The 9,319-nt window shown below is 38.7% G+C and overlaps 1 protein-coding gene across 1 annotated transcript in view; it reads left to right on the top strand.

Annotated features, from left to right (window-relative positions):
- The first annotated feature begins 8,444 nt into the window (after nt 1–8,444).
- Nucleotides 8,445–9,319, top strand: part of LOC121896916 (unconventional myosin-IXAa-like) — a 158,627-nt gene continuing 157,752 nt past the window's right edge. Inside the window, exon 1 of the mRNA XM_042410997.1 lies at nt 8,445–8,937. The gene's annotated coding sequence lies outside the window, so the exon portion shown is untranslated. The remainder of the gene's footprint in view (nt 8,938–9,319) is intronic.

Here is a 9,319-nt window from a genome sequence, read left to right as displayed (position 1 = left end):
TCAGTGTTCAAATGAACACCTGACTGTTGTTTTAAGACAGACTTTAAAAATTGTGAACCTGTCCTGTAAATCAGACCTCAGTCCCTTTGAGAGCAGGCTGTATCTGTGTGTAATTAATTATTTTGTCCACCAGGGGGCCTCCTTGTCTCAACTGTGCTGTAAAGATGAGTCACAGTTACTGTAAAGTCTACTGTGGGAAAAAATGGACTCTATGTGGTAATAATTTTTTTTAAAGAGGTGACTCATCACTACAGCTGAGCCTAGAAATGTTTCAAGCTTCTGAACCACAATGATTTGTGGTCAGCGCAGTAAATCAGCTCTCTAATGGTGCTGCATCGTAGCTGACCTCTGACCTCTGTGGCCAGGTGGAGGTTGTGTCTGTGGGGGTTATGTTTCTGTCAGACAGTGTGGTCAGTCTCTATCCTTGTATTTTGTACTAACGGCTTTTGAGTCATTCCTCTATTTATTTACTCTGTTATCATCGCTGTGAGGTTTTAGCAGAACAATATCATCAGAGTTTTTTAAAACTAAAAATGTAAAAACCTTTTTGAACTGAATATAAGTTAAGTGTAAGTTGAGTTGCCACAGAAACTAAAGTGGGATTTTATGAATTTTACTCACCTACCTACGCACTTTACCCTGTTATTTGAAATCAAAGCAAGCACACATCCTGATTCTAACGAAGAATGACTCATGAATAGTCATTTAAAGAAATGTCTCAGGCCATGTCACACTGTCCATGCCTCATGTCACACACACACTTTTAAAATCTCAAATCAAAATTTTTAATCCTTGAAGTGCTCAGAAAAAAAAAGGAAATTTGAACATCTACTATTTCATGACAACTGGAAACCTCTATCTGCAGATGAAGCTCATGTGACAGGAAATTAGATCCTTAACATTTTAGAGAAATCAGTTTTTGATTAATATGGCAGCAGAACTCTGTTTCTTGTTTGAGGTTTTCCTCTCGGTTAATACGAGTCAGGGTTGCCAAAGCCGTGCAGCTTACCTTGAGATTATCAAAAATAATCACATCCTCACATTGTTCTCCTGGGATTGGCGCAGGAAAGTCGAGAGCTGCAGCTGAAACACCTCAATAAACAACCCAGAACACCGCAGTGTTTGTTCAGAGACGATACACTGTGTTTTGATTTGTTTTGTTGGCCTCAGTGGCCGCTGTGAAGCTGCCTCACAGATCCTCCTGGAGAAAAAAAAAGAGTTTACAGCTCAATCAGCATGTTTATCTTTTTAAGGCCTCTCACATTGTTCTCTGGACACAGTAATGTTTAACATTTACACGATTACGTTTCAGGAGTGATCTCTGTCATCAACAGTGGTGGAAAGTACATTTAATAAAGTACTGTTACCGTTTGAGGTACTTGTACTACACTTGAGTATTTCCATTTGTTGCTACTTTATACTTCCTCACTTCCCTACTTCTTACTTTGTCTGAAGGCTTTAGTTGCTTACAGATGAAGGTTTGACACAATGGATAATATAACAAGTGTTTAAAATACAACACATTGTTAAAGATGAAACCAGTGGTTTCCAACCTTTTTGGCTTTTGACATCTTACAAAAAGCAGTGTGTAGTCGGGGTCACATTTCAGATGTCTATGAGTTGTTAACAGATCCACCAAATAGTGATTTTTCCCTCTAAACTTCTCACATGGTTTCATTTCAGTAAATGTTCAAATGATCCAATATTTCACCAAAAATCAAAGATTAGAGAAAAAGTCCAACAGACTGAAAACAGATTTGTGTATCAGAACTTTGTTTTTTCTTCTTTCTTCTCCCATTAATCATCTCACGACCCCCCAGATTTATCTGGTGACCCTTTGGAGGAGCCCGACCCCTAGGTTGGGAACCACTGGACTAAACTAGCTAACTGTATATAAAGTAGTTGAAACTAGCTCCACCTCCAGCAGCTACAACAGTAACATGCTGCTCTAACACTGATGCTTCAGTATTAATAATCTAATGATGTCTTATATAATAATATATCAGTCAGAGGGACAAAACCACTACTTTTACTGCAGTACTTTAACTACATTTTACTGCTAATACTTATGTATTTGTACTTAAGTAGGACTCTTCTTGCAGGACTTTACTTGTAAAGGAGTATTTTTACATTGCTGTGTTGATACTTTTACTTAAATAAAGGATCTGAGTACCTCTCCCATCACTGGTCAACAAAAAGCCACATTGTTTTGACACACAGGTTTACATCTGTGTGATGAATGTGAACAATCCAACCTCCTCTGGCCTCTGATTGTTTGGTATCACTAAAAGAAAGAGGCTTATGTTGTTGTAATCATTATTTAGCTGCCAGAGCTAGAGGCCAGCTCCGCAGGGATTTTTATTTTATTAGCCTCTATAAAACTCAGTGCAGTGGCAAAGGGTGCCTCACCCAGGTGAAATATATGAGGCCGGGGGGTGGCAGGCTACCCATCACCCTGAGGAGGATGGCATGGTTCCACAAACATGCCAAGCTTTTATATTTTTTTATATATACACACACACACACACTCAGGCTGTCAGACCCTCCCTGTTTATAACATCTGTCACATGTATTTATTTCATCACTTATCCAATGTGAAGTAATGAGTGTACAAGAGAAATCAGCCTCAGGAAGGTCAAAGTACCCAAACAGTTATGCAACAAGTACTTTTGTATAATACAGTGGTCTACTAACTGATGAGTGAACCCGCCCGAGGAGGTGCAGAGCTGTTGCAGAGAGCGAGGAATGAGTGAAACTAAAGTTAAAAGCTGCGTGTGAAATCACTCGTCTTCTCGTCTTTATTCACTACTTAAACAATAATAGACACTCCAGTTTAGCTCGGCTGATCAGTAAATTGACATTTAGGACACTTATGAATCAATGTGTGGGTGTAGAGTCGCACAATGAGACCCGATATAGCAGAAAGTAGTCTGTACATGCCACGGATACTACTTTTTTTTAAGTTGTAGGCCTTTTTCACAGCACATATTTTGTCTTTTCATCGCAGGAAAAGCACAAGTGTTACTAATAACAAACATTAATGATGGCGCCTTCTTTTATTTAAGTGTCCCAGTCAGCCATGACAGTGTGACAGCGAGCCAGCACGCACAATATGAAACCCAAGCAGCCAAATGGAAATCAGCCATCGTTCATTTAATTATTTACACCTGTGCTTTTCCAACTGTGTCATGTCAAGATGTTGTCAGTGGAGAAGCTCTATTGTGGGAATCTTCAAGTTACTGCACAGTGTGTATCTCACCGTTTGGATGCTCAAATAAAATGGCAGACAGTAAATATCGTGCATTATAGTAAATAGGGAGAGACTTTGGACACAGCCAGACAGATTGCTTCATATGTAGGTGTAACTAATAACATGATTCATTTCTGAATTGTGTTGCGGTAATTTCTAGAATATAGAAATTGTTTTCGTTCCACCTGCTGTAGGACAAGACAAAATGTCTGAGTCTCTTTAAAAATGTGTTTAATGTGTAAAATATAATTTTTTCATTTGTGAAATAGTAACTGAGATGAAAATAAACAGTGAGTTCATCTTTAAAAAGTATTTTATTTTCACGTTTGTACTGGAGTAAAAGGTTTGTGTTGGAGACTGGTGAACAGCAAGATGAAATGTTCTGAATTATGACTTTAAAGCAGGTTAGGATGCGGCTGCTGTCATAATATTCATAATAGTTTCAGTTTTATATTTGAGTTTATACAATCAAACCTTAATTGCATTTGTTTCTTTTGCCTTTTTTTGCCTCTTTCTTTATTTGTATTTTGATGTGATTTATGTCGGGTGGCTGCTGTGGCATTTTAATTTCCCTTTAGGATAAATAAAGTATCTACCTACCTACATGTGTTTTATGGGTCAGTATCAGTTTGTCCATGTGTGTTCTTTCCCACATTAACTATAAAATATCAGACAAAGACTGTGCTCAGTTTTTGCTCTTGGTTTCGTTCTTTGTCTCCCTGTTTTAGGAAACGGTGACACAGAGAAAGATTAGCAGGGGATTTTGAAATGGTGGGATATCCAAGGCAGCATGGCCGGGAACTGAGACAACTAAGTATATGAGACATCATGTCATCTCAGGTGGGAATGAGCTTCTGGAATTCTATTTTATAGTTGAGTGTAGACAATTAACCTTTAATTGCATTTTTTTCCCTTTTTGCCTCTTTGTTTTTGTTTTTTGAGGTGATTTATGTCGGGTGGCTTCTGTGGCATTTTAATTTTCCTTTGAGATAAATAAAGTATCTAACTATTTACATAAGGGTTAGTAATGTAGGCTACAGTTTCATGGGTCACTGATGTCATCCATTTGTTGTTTTGGATCCAGCAAAGTTTCAGTTTGTCTGTATGTGTTATTTCCCACACCCAATAAAGTATTAGACAAAGGCTGTTGCCAGTCAATCTACCTGTTCAGGTTTGTTCTATATTTGTTCTTGGTTTCATGAGTCACAAAGTCTTTGTGTAACCGTTTTAGGAAATGCTGACACAGAGCAAAATTAGCCGTGGATATTGAAACGGTGGGATGTCCGAGGCAGCGTGGCCGGGAACTGAGACAACTAAGTATATGAGACATCATGTCATCTCAGGTGGGCGTGAGATTCTGGGATTCTGGGCAGACTTTGTGAAATAATGCGGTTATTAGAAGAGCCAGAGGGAAAAAAACTCTCTTTAAGTTAGCTGTTCAATTATATTTTCTTCACGTTTTACATTTCAACAACTACCTATAAACTCAGCTAACTAAACTCTGACCTAGATAACCTCAGAACTTATTCTCTCTTTTAGTACCAGATTTTATTCAACTATTTCCAGGAAATGATGTGGAAATTACTGAATAAAAAACTCCTTTATTAATTGATTTTGTTGGTATAAAATAAATTATATTTAAATATAATGACTCTAAACATACAGGAAGTTTTTAACAGTAGAATTTGAACCCCTCCCAATATGGCAAAACCCCCCCAGTTTCCCAGAAAAAACACTGAGGATGTGACCTCATCGTCCTCAGTGGTAACTACAGCCCTTTTATTGTGAAAATGGTGTTGTGACATGAAAACAGACTTTGGAAAAGATACATTTTTAAATAAAAACTGCCTGAAAGAGATAAAGAAGACCTCAAATAAACTCTGTTATATATAATATTTAGCTGTCTTATGTACTGTATTGTTTTATTTTGCAATTTTATGGTTATATAACATATTATGCCTGTATTTATTCATATATGATACCATTAGCAGCCAATTAGCTTAACATAAAGCTACATATAAGATAAGATATAATGTGTTTATCAGTGAGGTTCAGAGTTGATGGTGGGTGGATTTTGTTCACCAGGCTAGCTGCTTAAACAAAAATAAAGTTCCCTGTTTCCAGTTTTTATGCTAGGCTAAGCTAACATCATATTGGACATACAATGGTATCAATTTGCTCATTTCTCTCTAATAAGCGTATTTCCCAAAATGTAAGACTATTTCTTTATCTTAATTCTACATCAAATCGCAAACAAATCCAGGGGGTTTTTATGGTTATATTATTCCTGTATGTATTCATATTCAGTGATGTAACCTGGTTGCTACGCTACCAGTCGTGACCTCACACCCTGCCCACTGTTATCAGCTGGGAGCTACACACCCACTGCCCAAAGGTTGATGCCCATAAACATTCCACAGTAAAATAATAAAAAAAAATACTGGCAGAGTGTCTGTAGATAAATACACCAACACACTTCCAGTGAGTCATAAGTGATGATTGCGAGGGATTACTTTTGTATGACTGCATGTATTGGGGGGTTTTTGGAAAATCCTGCAAAGTAAACCTTTAATATTGAACATTTTGGTTCAGTACAATGAGGCCAAAAAGACTCTTCAGAAGAATAGTTTGAAATTTTGGGAAATGCTTTTATTCACTTTCTTGCTGAGAGTTAGATGAGAAGCTTGATACCACTTTCACACATTAGAGCGATATCAATCTTCTCGTCTCTTTCTCAGCAAGAAAGCAAATACTGCTTCCAAAAATGTCAAACTATTTCTTTAATATTATCTTTTTTCTGCATTGGATTGATTCACCAACAAATCAGCAATTTTTGCACACATCCTTTTATTTTACAGTTAAAAAAAAAAGTCCAAATGTGACACTCGGTAAAATACCAAGAGGCCTCTTTTGTTGCCTTTGTCTCTGTTTTTGAGAATACTGTTCTTTTTTTTTTTTATCCCATCTCATTTTTCTGGCTGACAGAAGAGTCCTGTTGGCCTCCTGGCTATGCTCCCCCTGTTTCAACCTTTCCAGTCTATTGTCTCCATCAGCCCACCCTCTGCCCTCAGCTACTGTCTCTGTTATTTTATGTGAAGCTCCTGTCATTTTGGACACTGATGCTGGCCCTGAATGTGCACGCCGAGAGGGCCCCTCGTCGCGGAGTTGGATTCCAACTTTTCAGGGCCGAAGGGAGGATTTCCTTTTCAAAATGTCTGGCTGGTAAATATGTCACCGGGTTGGAAATTGATCCTGTGAAAAACAGGTGGGATGTTTTCAAACCCGCCACAGCGGTGTGTGTGTGCGATCTGTTTCTTCCCTCACACACACACACTCGAAGGTAAAGAGTGTCAATCCCCTGCCAGCAGAGGTATTGTCTGTCATGGGCTCTGGTGAGAGTAAAGCAGCCCTGGAGCAGTTTTTTTTTCATTTTTTTAAAACCTGCTGCAAAATCTTCTCTAATTAGATTCACCAAAGATTCCCTGTGTGTGTGTGTGTGTGTTATTTCTATTTAGGTTAAGAAGAGTTGAATTTCACTGAACACCCCCACGGTGTTAACAAAACTGAAACGACACTGACCTTTCAACTGAAAAATCCATTTTGACAAGGAGGTGTGTTGTGTGAGGGGAATATTGACTCACTTGGAGCTTTTTGTCAACATATGCCTCAAAGAGGAAAGAACCTGTTACTCATTCTTATGATGAGGTCATAATAATATGCTATAATTTCCACAACAATAATAAACAACTCAACCTTATATACTCACGTCTTGGATCAGGTTTTTAATCATGAGTTAGTTTTAACACACAAATAGAAAATGACCTGTGACTGAATGAGATGAGCAACATTATCTAGTTTTTTTCATGTTTACGTTATGGTTGCACTGAAAAGATGTTTTTTTTTTTTTTCTCAGCAGTATTCTGTTCAGAAATGAGCCTTGATCACAAAAAATTCACTCCTTGACTTCAGTATAGGGATAAAGATGGATAAGTGAGAAACTTGACTTGATTTTTATATTTAAAATCTGGCTTCAAAGCAGAAAAACTTGCAACAAATAAAACAAGTGAGTAGAATAAAGAAGCGACTGCAGCTGCAGCTAGCAATTATTTTCATTGCTGATTAATCTGTCGTTGTTTTTAGATTCATCAATTCATCATTTAATCTCTAAAATATTAGAATATAAGGAGAAAAGTTTAAGGTGACATCTTCAGTTTGTTTGCTTTGTTCAACCAACAATCCAAAACTCAATGAAATTAAATTCACTATGATGTAAAACAGAAAAAAGCAGCAAATATTCACAATAGAGAAGCTGGAAAACTGCAAATAAAGGTTTTTGTATAGCAGCTTTAAAAAATAAGGCAATTCAAAGTACTTTACATGAAACATAAAAGGCATTAAGGCAGTAAAAGTAACACAATTAAATAGGATTTACTGAAAAAGAGTAAAGACAGACTATAGATTTAAGGCATCAATCATAATATTATATGTACATACTTACAAGTTACAAGTATTTATCTGCAAAATTTCAAATAAATTATGCACCAAATAGCATAAAACATAAAAAGAAAGTTCATCCAGATACGATACACTTTCCTCTCATCTCATAGGTCTTAGTGGGTCTTTTCTATATCATTTAGGTGGCACACTGAACAATAATCAATCAACAAACCAATAACATGCAATATAAGTTAAAACAGAGATAGATTTTTAATTTCTGTGGTATTTCAAGCATCAGCGTTTTAAATGAGATGCTGCTATTATTCCCATAAAAACAAGGATTTTCATGCAGTATTGCAAATATTTCTGACATACACATCTCAGCACGACAAACACAATACTATACAGAGGAGATGAAATGCTATGGTCTGTAATAAGGTCACTAAATTCACCAGTAAACCTCACAAATACACTTAAAATCCTTTAATATCAGCAGAATATTAAAGTGATTTTATTTGCTGGTTCATCCATGCATCTGTGTGTGTGTGTGTGTGTGTGTGTGTGTGTGTGTGTGTATTGGGAGTGGGGTGGCTGGAGGGGGGGTGTCCACAGTTTTGGCCACACCCCGCCCTCATGTCAGTCATGTGCTGAGTGACACTGCCTGTTATTAAACCTGCATGTTAATCACACTCACAAACCAAATGAAATACAAACCGAGCAACCAGATCACTCTCTTGAAAAACAATTACTTGTTGTTTCTCTCTCTAGTAGAGTCATTCCCAAAATCCCACCCATCCATAAACACATATAGCTCCCACCCAACGGGCTTACGTGGACGCGCAGCGCGAGTGCACGCCCGGCACGGCTTGCAGCGATTGTAAAGGAGAAGAAAAAGGGAGAGAGAGAGAGCCGAGCAGATCAGAGAGGAGCGGAGAGCTGCGGGAGGAGGGCGACGTGACGGGAGGACTGAAAACAGAAGCTCTCAGGACTACGACAAAGAGAAGGGAAACAAACAAACAAACAAAAAAAAAACGGGATCATATTTACAGAAGATTTTTTTGGGGGGGAAGGTTTGAGCGGCGGGATACGTGGTGTTGGTGCTGTTACGCACGACAGCGTTTCCCTGCGGTGAAATCAGCCTGAGTTTTTGGACAAGGAGACGCACGGCTTGCCTGCTCTTCCTCGTCAGAAACAGGGTTTATAGCGGGGAGGTTTTACGGAGCAGCCGGGCTGAAGGCACACTGGAGGAGGTAAGTACCCCCCCTTTTTTTTTTCCTCCTTCAAGTTCACACACTATATACGTGGTTTGCTGTCAGTAAAACGCACCAGTGCAGCGCGGAGTGGGGAATGTCAAACCTCTCCTGTCTCACTGTCCAACATCAGCTGCTGGCTGCTGTTACCCATTCATATCCAACATCAGAGCATATAACATGTATAATCCTGAAAGACATGGTCCATATACCCTCCAGCAGCCCTGTACGCACCCAGGGCTCCAGTCTCCCAGGCCGTCCTCCCCTCCTCCTCCTCCTCCTCTCCTCCTCCTCCTCCTCTCCTCTCCTCTCCTCCTCTCCTCACCCCCTCTATCGCCGCTGCAGCCGCCTCGGATAAATGTCACGCTGTTTTCTTACATAA

The sequence above is a fragment of the Thunnus maccoyii genome, chromosome 5 (genome assembly GCF_910596095.1).
Source record: "Thunnus maccoyii chromosome 5, fThuMac1.1, whole genome shotgun sequence".
Lineage (NCBI taxonomy): Eukaryota > Metazoa > Chordata > Actinopteri > Scombriformes > Scombridae > Thunnus > Thunnus maccoyii.
This window is presented reverse-complemented; position numbering and strand designations above follow the sequence as displayed.